Below are 12,768 nucleotides of genomic sequence, written 5' to 3' on the forward strand. Positions count from 1 at the left end.
CTAACAAAAGTAGTCCAGCTTCACAAGAGAAAGGATAAATCTCACTGTGTGTATATTTACATTATATATTATAGGAAAATATAAATATGTAATAAACAAGCAAACAATCAAGAATAAATAATAGCTTTGGGGCAGGCTGTGTGAAGAAAACACATGAAAATGGCAGGGAGTGGAACTGTAAGACAGAGTGAAAAGAACCAGGGATGGGTAAAAGAATCCACACAGAGTATATTCACTACCTCCCACTGAGTCTAATATGAGCAGAGACCCGTGCTAATGTTGATATGAGATAATACATGTAAAGTGTTTGGAACAGGGCCTAGCACACAGTAAGTGCTCAATAAAGCTTTTTTATTGCTACTGATTTTGGTGTGCTTACTATGTGCTTGGGACTATGAGGTGTTGGGGATACAATGGGAACAAAGCCAACTGGGAACCAGTACTCATGGATCTCATGATGAAATGAGCAAAATAAACATGAAACAAATATACAGGTTTTCCCTGCTATCCAAAAGAAGAACATTCCTATGGAACCTTTCTTGAGCCAAAATGGCATAAAGCAAAGAAGCAATTACCATTAATTTATATGAAAAAAAAATGTTGAGCATTCCCAGACCGCAAAAATAACCTCTCTTGGGCTTTTCAGATACCTTAGGACATATTTTGCCAATGGATACACAAGATAAATCAAGATAAAGCACAGATGCTCACAGATAGTTCAAAGCTATGGCGTCTTGCTGCTGAGGTGCTGAGTGTAGTTCTGGGGGAAGGAGCCTGGTAGGGCCCCTCTTGCTGCTCAGGCCTTCTGCCTCAAGAAGTGTTCACTGCAAAACAAAGCTGAACACTATTTTCACTTCTTGTCTGTTTTCATAAAAGTGAAAATATTCTTCCGATTTTTTTTAGTTTGTGAAAACAGGCACTAACTGTGAATATTTTGTAAAAGTAAAGTGGTGTGATAGGAACTTTAGAAAAGCTGGGGGTGGGGGGATTCTTGTGTATATAAATGAACATTTTCAAATTGTGACAGGTCATATGATAGAAACAGAATGCATGTGCTCCTTTCAAAAGAGAGGCCAAGGGAGGTCTGATGAGACATTGATACTGGTTTGGGGACATCAGCTGGGAAGATGTCTCCCCCCCCATGACCTCTTTGTGTTCCTTCTCCAAAGAAAAGAAAAATATTGTCTTCTCTACTTTAATTATATCATCAAAGTTACTTGTGAGCTCTATCCCCTTAGTTATAATTCTGTATAAAGCAAGCTTTGTTCTCAGTTATCCCTGTATTTTTTTTCCTGACTAGTGATGAAGTGCTATGGTTTTTGGCATCAGACAAATCTGGGTTACAATCCCCCTTATGAGCTGTGTGCCTCTGGCCATTTTCTTCATCTGTAAAAATGTGAAAACTAAAATCGCCTCCTTCAGAGAGATGGAGTGAGATAAATAAAATAATTTATGGAATGCCATTATCACAGTTACTGACAAAGGGTAAGTGCTCAATAAATAGAGTATAATAAGAATTCGAAATTTTAGATTATTCATAACATTTCAGTGGGTTTGTTATTGAACAACCTTTATGTTATTCCTGATTATACCAATTTCACCTTCATCAATCCAGCCTCCTCCAGGAAGAAAGAAAGAAAGCTCTACAAAACTTATATAAGTAAATATTCCTCAATTTGCTTAACTATGAACTTAATTTGTGAACAAACACCTCAAGAAGCTATGGAAATCTCATCTGGTTTGTTTGTGTGTTTGTTTGTTTGTTTGTTTAATGTGGATGTCAGTCTCTCCCATATCACCAATTAGCTGCTGGTCACTAGAACAATCCATGTCCTCTTTCACATAAATGCTAAAATTTCCAAAAGCAAAGCCTGTAAAAAGCGAGGGAAAGGGATCATTCTCTCTGCCAACTCCTTTCCAGATTCTTCCAGTTTTGTTAGAATGACAACTAACTTATTCCTTCTTTTTACGTTTTTTTTTCTCAAAAAACATGGATAAGCATTTGCATTTTAAAAAGTGGCAATTATCACTGTGAGGCATTCGGATTGAAAGCCAACATCCACTCTTGCCATATTTCATCACAGTGTGCCTGAAGGCCTTCACTCCTCTTTTATAGTGCATGTAGATTCATCCTCAGACAGTTCTAGTGTTCCACAATGATTGTAACAAATTATCTTTTCTATGAATTGTGGAAACTATTGTCCAGTGCTGTGTACACACACACAGAGTGGGTATAATTACCTGACCCCAAAAGATCTGAACAATGCTCTTACCAACAAGAGTTAGCTCTCTGAACTTAACAAAGCTTTTGGGTGCTATTTCCTTATTCAGTCTTCCCAGTTCCATGGAGAATGGCAGCTGTCACAGCCCCAATGTACAGATGGAGAGAAACCAAATTCTAGAGAGCTTAGAGAATTTCTAAAAGCCACTATCAATGATATTTATTATTTATGAGTCACTCATTAACAGGCCATCTGAAAGAGTTTAGCCTGGAAAGGTCTCCTCATTTTGATGGAATAGGAAGCAAATGTTTTCAATCCATGTTCAGTTGGGATATGTGCTCACACAGCAAAAAAAAAAAAAAAAAAAAAAGAAAGAAAGAAAAAGAAAAAGAAAAACTTGTAGCACATCCATCACTGTAGTCCTCAGAATGTTGATTTTGTCTGGTTTGGATACCCCATCAGATTCAAGTATGGAGATAGAAGAGCCTAGATCACAGGTGTGATACTCTCCCAGGTGGGATGCATTCTCCACGTGCAATATCTGTCTCCCTTCTAGAAAGTCCTACCACTTGGGCCCAGCTGGCTGCTTCATAAACCCAGGTTTCTCATCACAGGAGCAGCTAGGTGAGACAGTGTGACCACTTCAAAGCAAAGTCACCACTTCTGGAAGTCTCTAAACATACGCCCTTTTGTCTCTCGGCCATAAGAAGGGGCAGAAATTTTCTGGGAGCCTGGATGTGGCTCAGTTGGTTAAGTGATGGCTCAAGTTATGATCTTGCGGTTCATGAATTTGAGCCCCACATCAGATGAACTGCTGTCAGTGCAGAGCCTGCTTCAAATCCTCCGTCCCTCTCTCCCTCTGTCTCCCTCTGCTTGCACTCTTTCAAAAGTAAATAAACATCAAAAAAAAAAAAAAAAAGAAGAAGGGGCAGACATTTTCAAATACACCAGAAGAGAATGTAAAATCTTTATTCACGGAAGCCTTCCCTTAAAAGTAAAAACTTGTAGTTCTTTTATGTCACTGTGAATGGGGAACATTTAAAAAATGCTATAGAACAGCAAACCAATGCTATAGAGCAGCAAGCCTGCCATCTATTTTTGTAAATAAAGTTTTATTAGAACATAGCCATTCCTTTAATTTATGGTTTGGCTATGAATTCCATGTTATAATGGGGGAGACTGTTTGGCTCACAAAGCCTAAAATATTTACTACTTGTCCTTTTACATAAAACGTTTGCTGACTCCTACTGTATAATGTGGTCCCAAAGTGTGAGGCAGAATAACATCCTGGTTTAAAGCACAGGCTCTAAAGTCAGTATTCTGTTTAAAGCCTGGTTTTGCTGTTGAGTAACTGAGACTTCATGCAGAGTATCCAAAACTTCTCTGGGCCTCGATGTCCTCATCTGTAAAACAGGAAGATTAATAGCATCTACCTAAGAGAAGTGTGGAAAAGATTAATTGAGATAATACATCTAAAGGGTTTCAAATATTGCCTGGCATAAAACATCTTTATTAGTATCACATTGGCAACAGCTGTATAAACTGAACTCCAACAGAAAAGCTTCAGCTGAGTTGTAAATGGCACTTACACATGCATGTAAGAATTTCCAAGATTCATCGCTGTGTTATACAAAGGGGATTCTCAGCTTATTTCCAGTGACAAGCAATAGGCTGACATAAATGACAGCTTAGGAACATAGCCATTTTATATCCTTCCTTCACTGTATCCCCAAACCATTGCTTTTGATTTCAATAGCTTATGTCTACATATGTCATACATTAGTCTGTAGTCAGACATTCAGACTTCAAATTATTTGATCTTCAAACTTGTCATTCTTCATGTATTTTGTCTTCATCTCATCTCCCTTGGATTTTTTTTTATGCCTAGCACTCACTCCTTAATACCGATTTTACAACACCCACAAATTTTAGAGGTTATGGAGGATGTTGGAGAGGAGAACCCTCACACTTCCACTTAAGCCAATGATACTCGAAAGATAGTGTACCAAAATCTCTGGAGTTGTTATTTAAAATGAAGTTCCCACCCCCGCCTCCCCGAGAATTTTATTTCATAGGACTGGGATGTTTCTAGAAAACTGCTTCAATAGGACACAATACAGCTGATTCTTACATTGAATCATACTTTGGAAAACACTAACCTATTCCTCCTCTTTCTTCTACTTTATCAAGAGAAAGGCTTTTTGAAGTAGAATATACATCACCATGTCCCCTTTCTCTCTGGAAAACTGGCTGGTATATATTGGGGGCTAGCAAAGGTGGGAGTGGGGTTAATATTTTGATGGGCCTACATTGGTCCCAGCAGGATAGCACAAATGGACTTACTGAAAAGAAAACAGAACTTTATGTCTGCATGTAGGAACAGTATAGATTTTCGGAGATGCGTAATGATGCATACCATGTACCAGAGGGTAAAATTAAGCTCATAAGACTTTTCAGCTATAGTTGATACTTTGGAACATGAGGGTCCTTCCAGATCAATTTAAACTCTGGTTGAACTATCTGCTTTAGTTATTACATGATTTTTTTTTTTTTTTGGCTTTGCCAGTTTCAATTTGTAACTCCAAGTTTGGGAAAACCATTTCAAGTTAAAGGCTGTTTTTTTTTTTTTATTATTTTTAAAAAAATTTTTTTTTCCAACGTTTATTTATTTTTGGGACAGAGAGAGACAGAGCATGAACGGGGGAGGGGCAGAGAGAGAGGGAGACACAGAATCGGAAACAGGCTCCAGGCTCTGAGCCATCAGCCCAGAGCCTGACGCGGGGCTTGAACTCACGGACCACGAGATCGTGACCTGGCTGAAGTCGGACGCTCAACCGACTGAGCCACCCAGGCGCCCCATAGGCTGGTTTTTAAAATCATTGTGTTCACTGCTAACCACACCCCCCTTCCCCCCCCCCCCCCCCCCCCGGCAATGGAATGAATTCTTAGTAATATGCTGAGGGCATGCAGCTCTGCCAAGATTTACTTCCTGTTTCTACTTGGGCTGGATTAGTATTATTTTCCAATGTCCCGAAATTGCATGTCAGAATTTATTTGAAAACATAATAATTTGGAAATGGATACCCTGCTAATTGGAGCATCTGTCTCTAGCTACAGCTCTTTTCTTTTTGTAACATCCTGATTTATAATGATCATCTCACCTTTGCAGATATTGCAGTATTTAGGAATAATGCTTAACCCTGTTCTGTCTCCGAAATAACATAAAGTCATCTTGGGTTATGCTATTATTCTACTACCTACGAATTATCTCTGTGCTTCACTCCCTATCGGTTTGGTTTGTTGCCAAAGTGGTGATTTATGTCTGCTTGCTTCTAGACTATATTATTGCAATGCTTTCATATACAGACTAACTGATTAGCTCTGCACAGAAAGAAAGAAACACAGTTCAGTTAGTCATGTATGTTACACACAATTCCCTGTTTCCTTAGGCTTCCTCGTGGTTTCCTTTCCTGAGGTGGGGCATGGAAGCCATACCACCAAAGTCAACACCCTGACCATTTCCATTAAGGTCTTTGAAGCTTATACATTTTAGGTCTCTTGAATTAAAAGTATCACATCTAGTATAGCAAAAGAGCTGCTGATAGTTTGAAAATGGGAAGTTTTATCCAAACAGCTGTGCAAACTAGAGCTGATTTTGCTTTTCCTCTTAGTTTTCTTTCAGATGTTCTGTATGGTTCAACATGATGTATACAAACAGCCTTATCCTTATGGAGTTGGACCTTTTGGATTGCCTGGTGTGAAAGAATGATGGTCCTGGAGGAGGAGTTTCTCACATAGTCTACTGTCTCTCTTCATGCAGCTGACTTTTATCCAGCATCCCTGGCCGATAACCATTCAGCAACCCTCTGGTCACTTTCAGTAATGAGGGTCTCAGTATTTTAAACACAGCTGGCTACGACTGTTGCAAATTTCTAGTTGTTGTTTCTTTCTTCCTTTTCAATAGGATCCCAAGCCTCCTCTGGGGTAATCTCTGCCTCGTAGCCTTGTTTTGTTTTGTTGTCTTTTCTATAGCACTTGCTGTGGACTGGTTGTGTTCCCCCAGATTCATATTTGAAACTCTTATCACCAGTGTGATGGTATTTGGAGATGGGGCCTTTGCAAAGTAATTAATTAGGTCATGAGGAAGGAATCCTTATGATGGCATTAGTGCCTTTATGACAAGAGACAGGAGACAGCTTGCTTCTTTTCTCTCTCTCTGCCAAATGAGGGTACAAGATGAACTTTTGTAAGTCAAGAAGAAGGGCTTCACCAAGAATATGCCATGCTGTCACTCTGATCTCTGAATTCCAGCTTCCAGAGCTGTGAGAAAGATGGTGATGACCATCCAGAGGAAAAGACAGTTCTCCCATTTGTCTTAAGCCCCTTCACCAACTAAACATATCCAATTTCTTTTGCTATCCCTCACTTCCCTGGTTTGCAAACATTTTACCTTTCTGTTCAAGTTTTTAGCAAGTACCTCTCATTGCCAATTTCTCTCCCTGATGAGCCCATGTGATCCTGGTATTATTAACCACTTCCTAACTTGTACTGCAATAGGCATTATTGGGCTATACTTCCCTACTTAAACACTCTAAATTCTAAGAAATTCACAGAAGAAACCCAAGGTAGACAAAAATACTTATCAGACAAAGCACTCTGCACAACTCTAAGGGAGAGTAATACACATACACACATGCACAATGACTAATGGATTGTGACTAATGACTGAAGTTTCCTGTTTACTTCCTGAAAGAATGGACATAATATTATTTTTTATAGTTTGAAAGGACAGAATCCAAATGATAATAATTATTATTCTGGAGTGAAATTATTATAGGTAGTTTTTGTCGCTTTTGCTTATTTGATACTTCTAATTTTTTCTACAAAGAATCAGCATTGTAGGGGTGCCTGGGTAGTTAAGTCAGTTAAATGTCTGACTCTTGATTTCAGTTCAGGTCATGATCTCACGGTACATGGGATTGAGCCCCAGGGTAGGCTTTGCATAGACAATGCAGAGCCTGCTTAGGATTCTCTCTCACGCTCTCTCTCTCTGCCCCTTCCCCGCTCATTCTCTCTCTCTTTCTCTCTCTCTCTCAAAATAAATAAAATAAACATTAAAAAAAAAAGAACCAGCATTGTTTATGTAACTTTTTTCGAGACAGTCATAAGAAAGACCAAATATTCTAAAAATAATTTGTCAATTATTTACTCTTTACTATGGCATAGACGACTCCCAAATGTTTACACTCTGGGCATTAAAAACTTGGAAATTATATTTTAAAATCTTTCAGTATAAAACAATTATAGTTTTATAATTGAGACAAGATTATGAGAAATTTTCTATGACCCTAAAGTAAAGGCAAGGATTCTGAACAAAGAATTCATTGGAAACATTCAAGCAAAAGCACTGCCTCTGGGTACATTGCTTTGAATCCATTTTTTTTTAACCTTAATGTGGAAGATACACATACAATGATGTTAGCCCATGGTAACACACAACAGAAAATGTATTATTAAACTTGGAATACTTATAAGCATCCTTAGACAAAAATGCCCAAAGTAGCTGCCTGAATTGAGACATCTGGAAAATGGAGGCATTATGTGTTGACCTAGGATAATTTGCTATGATGCTGGTGATTTTCTATTCATTTTCTTCAGTACTTTTCAAAAAGACTATTGTATTTAAAAACCAAATTGCTGGCACCACGCAATTTGAAAAAAAAAATACATCAAGTACACAAATTACTGGAGAAAAATGCTGCCTGTAGTTTCCAACCAAGTCAGCTCCACAGAAAATGTCATGTCAAAATCCTGCAGGGTCATCCTTTCTACATTTGAGGATGAATTTATTACCTTATTACCCAGACCATGCCAGCATTCTAGAGCAAAAGCTGCCTGTGTAATGGAAGCTTATGCAAACATTGATTTCTTGTGGTTAACTTCCAAATGTCTTCGGATTATTCTTGTGCGCTCTTGGAACTTATCTCTTCACCCAGCAGCAGACAAGGGAGTTAATATACGGTGCGTGTGTGTCCATTTCTGTTGACACAATGCACAGGCTATCAGTCGCTATTAATTCCAGGAGAGGAAGGGCAGGGCAGAGGGCAGGCAAAGCGGAATCCCAACGAAACAGAAAAAAGAATACGTCCTGTCAGATCTCTTTTTGTCGAGCAGTTCAGTTGGGCACCACTGATCTTTTAAAGTCTGTGTTTGTACTACCTTCAATTACTTGTACGTGTCATTGTTTGTATAGCACAGAAACATGAATTAAATCTGTCAGGCTTTTGATCTGCATGCCAAGTCAACAGTGTAGTCATTGTAAGCACTTATCCAAAAAAATCCCAACCCTCCTCACCGCCCTCCCCCTGAAAAAAAAAAAAAAAACACTTTGTATTTGGCCGTGAAGAAGAGAGGGAACATTTTTTGCTCTTTTGACTATTTTTATCACTCTTCCTGTACTATTCCTTTTTAAAATGACATTTTTTTGTCAGTACGGAAAAAAAATCTCTTGTCAGATGCAGTGCTTAATTATAGATTTTGAGATCTGTGAAGGCTTGCATTATTCTTCCATTCAGGACATAGCCACACAAGTAATGGAGAGAGAAAGGTAAGTAGTAACCCAGGGAAAATACTGTTTTGTGTTGGTCATGGTACGACAGTGTGCAATTTCCTCCCTTAGTAGTTTTTATAAAATTGAATACTCTGGAAGTAGAACATAAAACAATCTTTCAGGAAGAAAAGGGAGGAGACACTGAGTTTCGTTCAAGCTGAAGTTCAACATTAAAAAAACATAATCATCTACTGGAAAAAATTAAACTGGCACTCTCCATTTTGTCTAATCACCCAAAATAAACACTCTTATCATGTAGAGTGCTTCAAGAAAGAAGAAAATTCTTTCCAAATCATGTCGTTGAAAGCACAAAATCTGAGGACTAAGATTAAAAGCTCCCTAATTTTTTATTTAGCTTGTTTTATGGTTAATATTAATAGAAAAAACTCTGCAATTGTTTTACATTTTAATAGTCACAAATAGTTAGAAGATGGATAGCACTGATGGTTGAACAATCCCTAGATTTCAGTTTATTAACTGTTTCTTAGGCATCTAATAAGTAGGAGATTGACTCCGTCTGGCCGTTTGCTGTGGAAAGGGATGGGGCAAACTCTAAGGAAGACAAGCAAGGTGAAGCAAAGGATCTCGATCATAACCTATGTGACCAAACTCTGATTAACAGAGCAGCCTCCTTACGATGGGAAATCGTTTTGAATTCATAGCTAATCCTTATCCCCACAAAACAATCTGGAGGTAAACCAATCAGTTTCCAGCATGGAGAGTTAAGTCTCTGGAGCTTCTGGGTTAACATCTTTAATGAAAGCTACATTTATTTTCTTTGAGGAGCTTAAAAGGACTCCCCCATCTGACCAGCAATTAATATCCAGACCAGTGATGTGCTGAAAAATCACTCTGACCATAACCAAAGTCACTCCAAGTTACCTCTTTCAGACTAAGATGAGAACATGAGAACAAAGACGCTACTGAATGTGTTGTCTTGGGTCTTTTTGTCTGGCTGACCTCTCTGTAGATGAAAAATCGGTGACAGCTGTAGCTGTGTATGGCACAAACATCGTTCTCAGTATTCTGTGTAACACACACACTTCAGCTCGCTTTGCTTTGTTTCCAGAGGCGTTTATTCTCGAGTTTCAAAGCTGAGAGGCAAGAAAAAGTGCCAATTGGAAGTCAAAAACAAAACAGTGAGGAGATACACTTCAATAGATTCATCTGCATCGCTTTGTTAGCAGTCTGTGGTTCAGACTTTTCATTTCTCCATCACTCAAATGAAGTACATCTGAGTCACATAAAGATATAGTCTCTTAATAGAAAATTGTCATAGGAGGGGGGATAATTTGTGGCCCCTCATTCCAGTGAATAAAGTTTGCAAGTGGCAATGGAAGAATTTCAGGTTTTGTTTGGACTGGAAGCTGCCAGCTTCCGGTGTTTGATTATCGACATAGACCAAATATTTCATCCTGCTAAAGTGGAGTAGAAATCTCATGAGAGCATGCCTTTAAACAGTATTTCTAGTACTTCCTGCTTTCAAATGTGTTTTCTCCCTGCCCCCTCTCTCTGTCTCTGACTCTGCTCTTTCTTTGTCTTTTCTGTCTCTCTCTCTCTGTCTCTTTGGCTCTTTTCCTCTGTCTCTCTCTCTCTCTCTCTCTCTCTCTCTGTCTCTCATGTGTGTGGTTCTCTTTCATAAGTTTTGGCCAGACCTTAAAGCAACAGGAATCTTAAAAATAGTTTTTTTGTGCTTTTGTCTATCAACAATGCCTGCATTTGAACTTACTTGCTGAATATCACAGGTCTGAACTCTGTCATATAAGGACAGGAAGTATCCCAAGCATTCAGTGTGACTGAGTTGTGGGAATATGTAAAATTTCAGAGTTAATAACGAATGGATACCAGTGGGTTAAAGGTGCACTCTACCAAAAATACCCGTCAGAAAAATCAGGAAACTTTGAGTCTGAAAATGAAGGTGATGCTATTTTCCATGCCTTAATAAAAGGCCAAACAAACACATAACAAACACATCCTTCTATGTAAGTGATGAGGAAAACCTGGCCTTTAGTTAAGACAGCAGCTGCCATGTTTGTGATAATGTTCTCTAAGCCTCATGGTGGGCATCACAGTAGTTGATTCAGTAATCAGCCCTGATTCTGAAGAATCTTGCTGTAACAGCCCATACTCAAAGTTTTAAATGGAGGGAGGCCCTATAGCTTAGCAGTTATAAATTTGGAACGTGGAGCCAGACAGACCTGAGTTGAAGTCCCAGTTCTGTCATTTACTGGCTGTGTGGCCTTGGGCAAATTACTTTACTCTCTGAGCCTGTGTACTCAACCATTAGAAGTGGAAAATAAAAGAGCTTTACACGTTTGTACAAGTTTGTCTACATTTGCTGGAAGGATTAAGAGACAAAACTCCTATAAAGAGCTGGCAGGTAATATGTGCCCAGTGCAGGGCAATGACCTCATTTTATTATTATTGAAGTAAAGGTTCTACATCAGTTGTCAGGAGGCCCCTGGGGAGTTAGTTCCTTGATTTACCTCAGAGTAGAATTCTTCACACTCAGTGAAACTTCCAGTGGCTCCCAGAGGAGGTAACAGAGGACAGGGAGGCAGGGAGAATGGCGAAGGAAGAAGGAAGTGGAGGAGAAAGTTTCGCTTGTTGACTAATATGCTGTTGACTCTGAACCTCCCTGCTGAAGGGAGAAAATTAAGCTCCAGCCTTTGAACTCTAAACTGTGAACTAAAACTATAGGCATGTCCCGGACATCTTCCCACTTGCCACTCCAGAGATAACCAAGGAAGGTTGGTGGGAGCCGGGGCATTTGCGAAACATAAAACAGAAATGGGGGAACCAGAGATGAACAAAGTCTTAGTCCATAAAGATTATGCCAAGTGCAGGGTGGTAGGGGTGAGGTGAGCAAGGGGCAGCTTTGGAGACCCCTACTGAGAAGGAATTCTAAGCTCTGCTCTTGAATGTCAGTCCTGCAAGCAGATATCCACGGCCTCAAGAACACACTCTGCACGCCCACACATGCACACTTGCACGTATGCACACACAAGCACAAGTGCCCTTCTGATTTCAGAAATACTTCCAGCATAAGCATTTAATTACCTAATAGACAGTTTAAGACTTAAAGCTAAGAGTTGTAGCACTTAGCATACAGACACTTTACTGTCAGTAGTTAGCCTAGAAGTGCTCTCTGATAGAATACCTAAAAGCTCACCAAATGGCTTCTCAGAAAAAAAAAATATTATAACTAAATATCAGTAAATGTCAAGGCAGTAAATAGGACCTAGTTGTTTAAGCCAAAAAAATGTTTTCTCTATCCCTTGTCTCATCCTAACTGTAGGCAACCCTGTTTACTCCAAATAGATCCCAAATCTGGCCACGTTTCACCAGTGCTCATTCCCACCCCTCATCCAAGCACCACCACTTCTCACCTGTTGCTTCTCTCAGCCTTTGGGAATCCACGGTTTACACAAAAGTCAAAGAAATTGTTCTAAATGGAAATCAGAGCACATTGCCCCCTGCTCACCTTCCTCCAGTGTCTGGGAAGACAGGGAGCTTTCTAGACTCACACCTGACTTGACTCCCCAGCCCTTGGTCCCTTCATTTGAACCTTGAGAACCTTGCTCCCACTTTAGCTCCTTTGCACATTCTGTCCCCTCTGCCTCGAACATTTGCCTCCAAAATTTCCTGTGGCTGTCTCTTTGTATTCCTTTAAAATGTTTATTTTTGAGAGAGAAGGGGAGAGGCAGAAAGAGAGAGAGACAGAGGATCTGAAGCAGACTCCAGGCTCTATGCTAACAGCAGAGAGCCCAATGTGGGGTTGGAGCTCATGAACTGTGAGATCATGCCCTGAGCCGTTGTCGGAGGCTAATTGACTGAGCCACCCAGGCGCCCCGTGGCTGTCTCTTTGATATTATCCACATCTCATTTGAAGTGACACTTCTCCTCAGGGTTCTTTGCTGACCACTCAGGGAAATG

This window comes from Prionailurus viverrinus, chromosome D2 (assembly GCF_022837055.1).
Source record: "Prionailurus viverrinus isolate Anna chromosome D2, UM_Priviv_1.0, whole genome shotgun sequence".
In the NCBI taxonomy this organism is placed as follows: domain Eukaryota; kingdom Metazoa; phylum Chordata; class Mammalia; order Carnivora; family Felidae; genus Prionailurus; species Prionailurus viverrinus.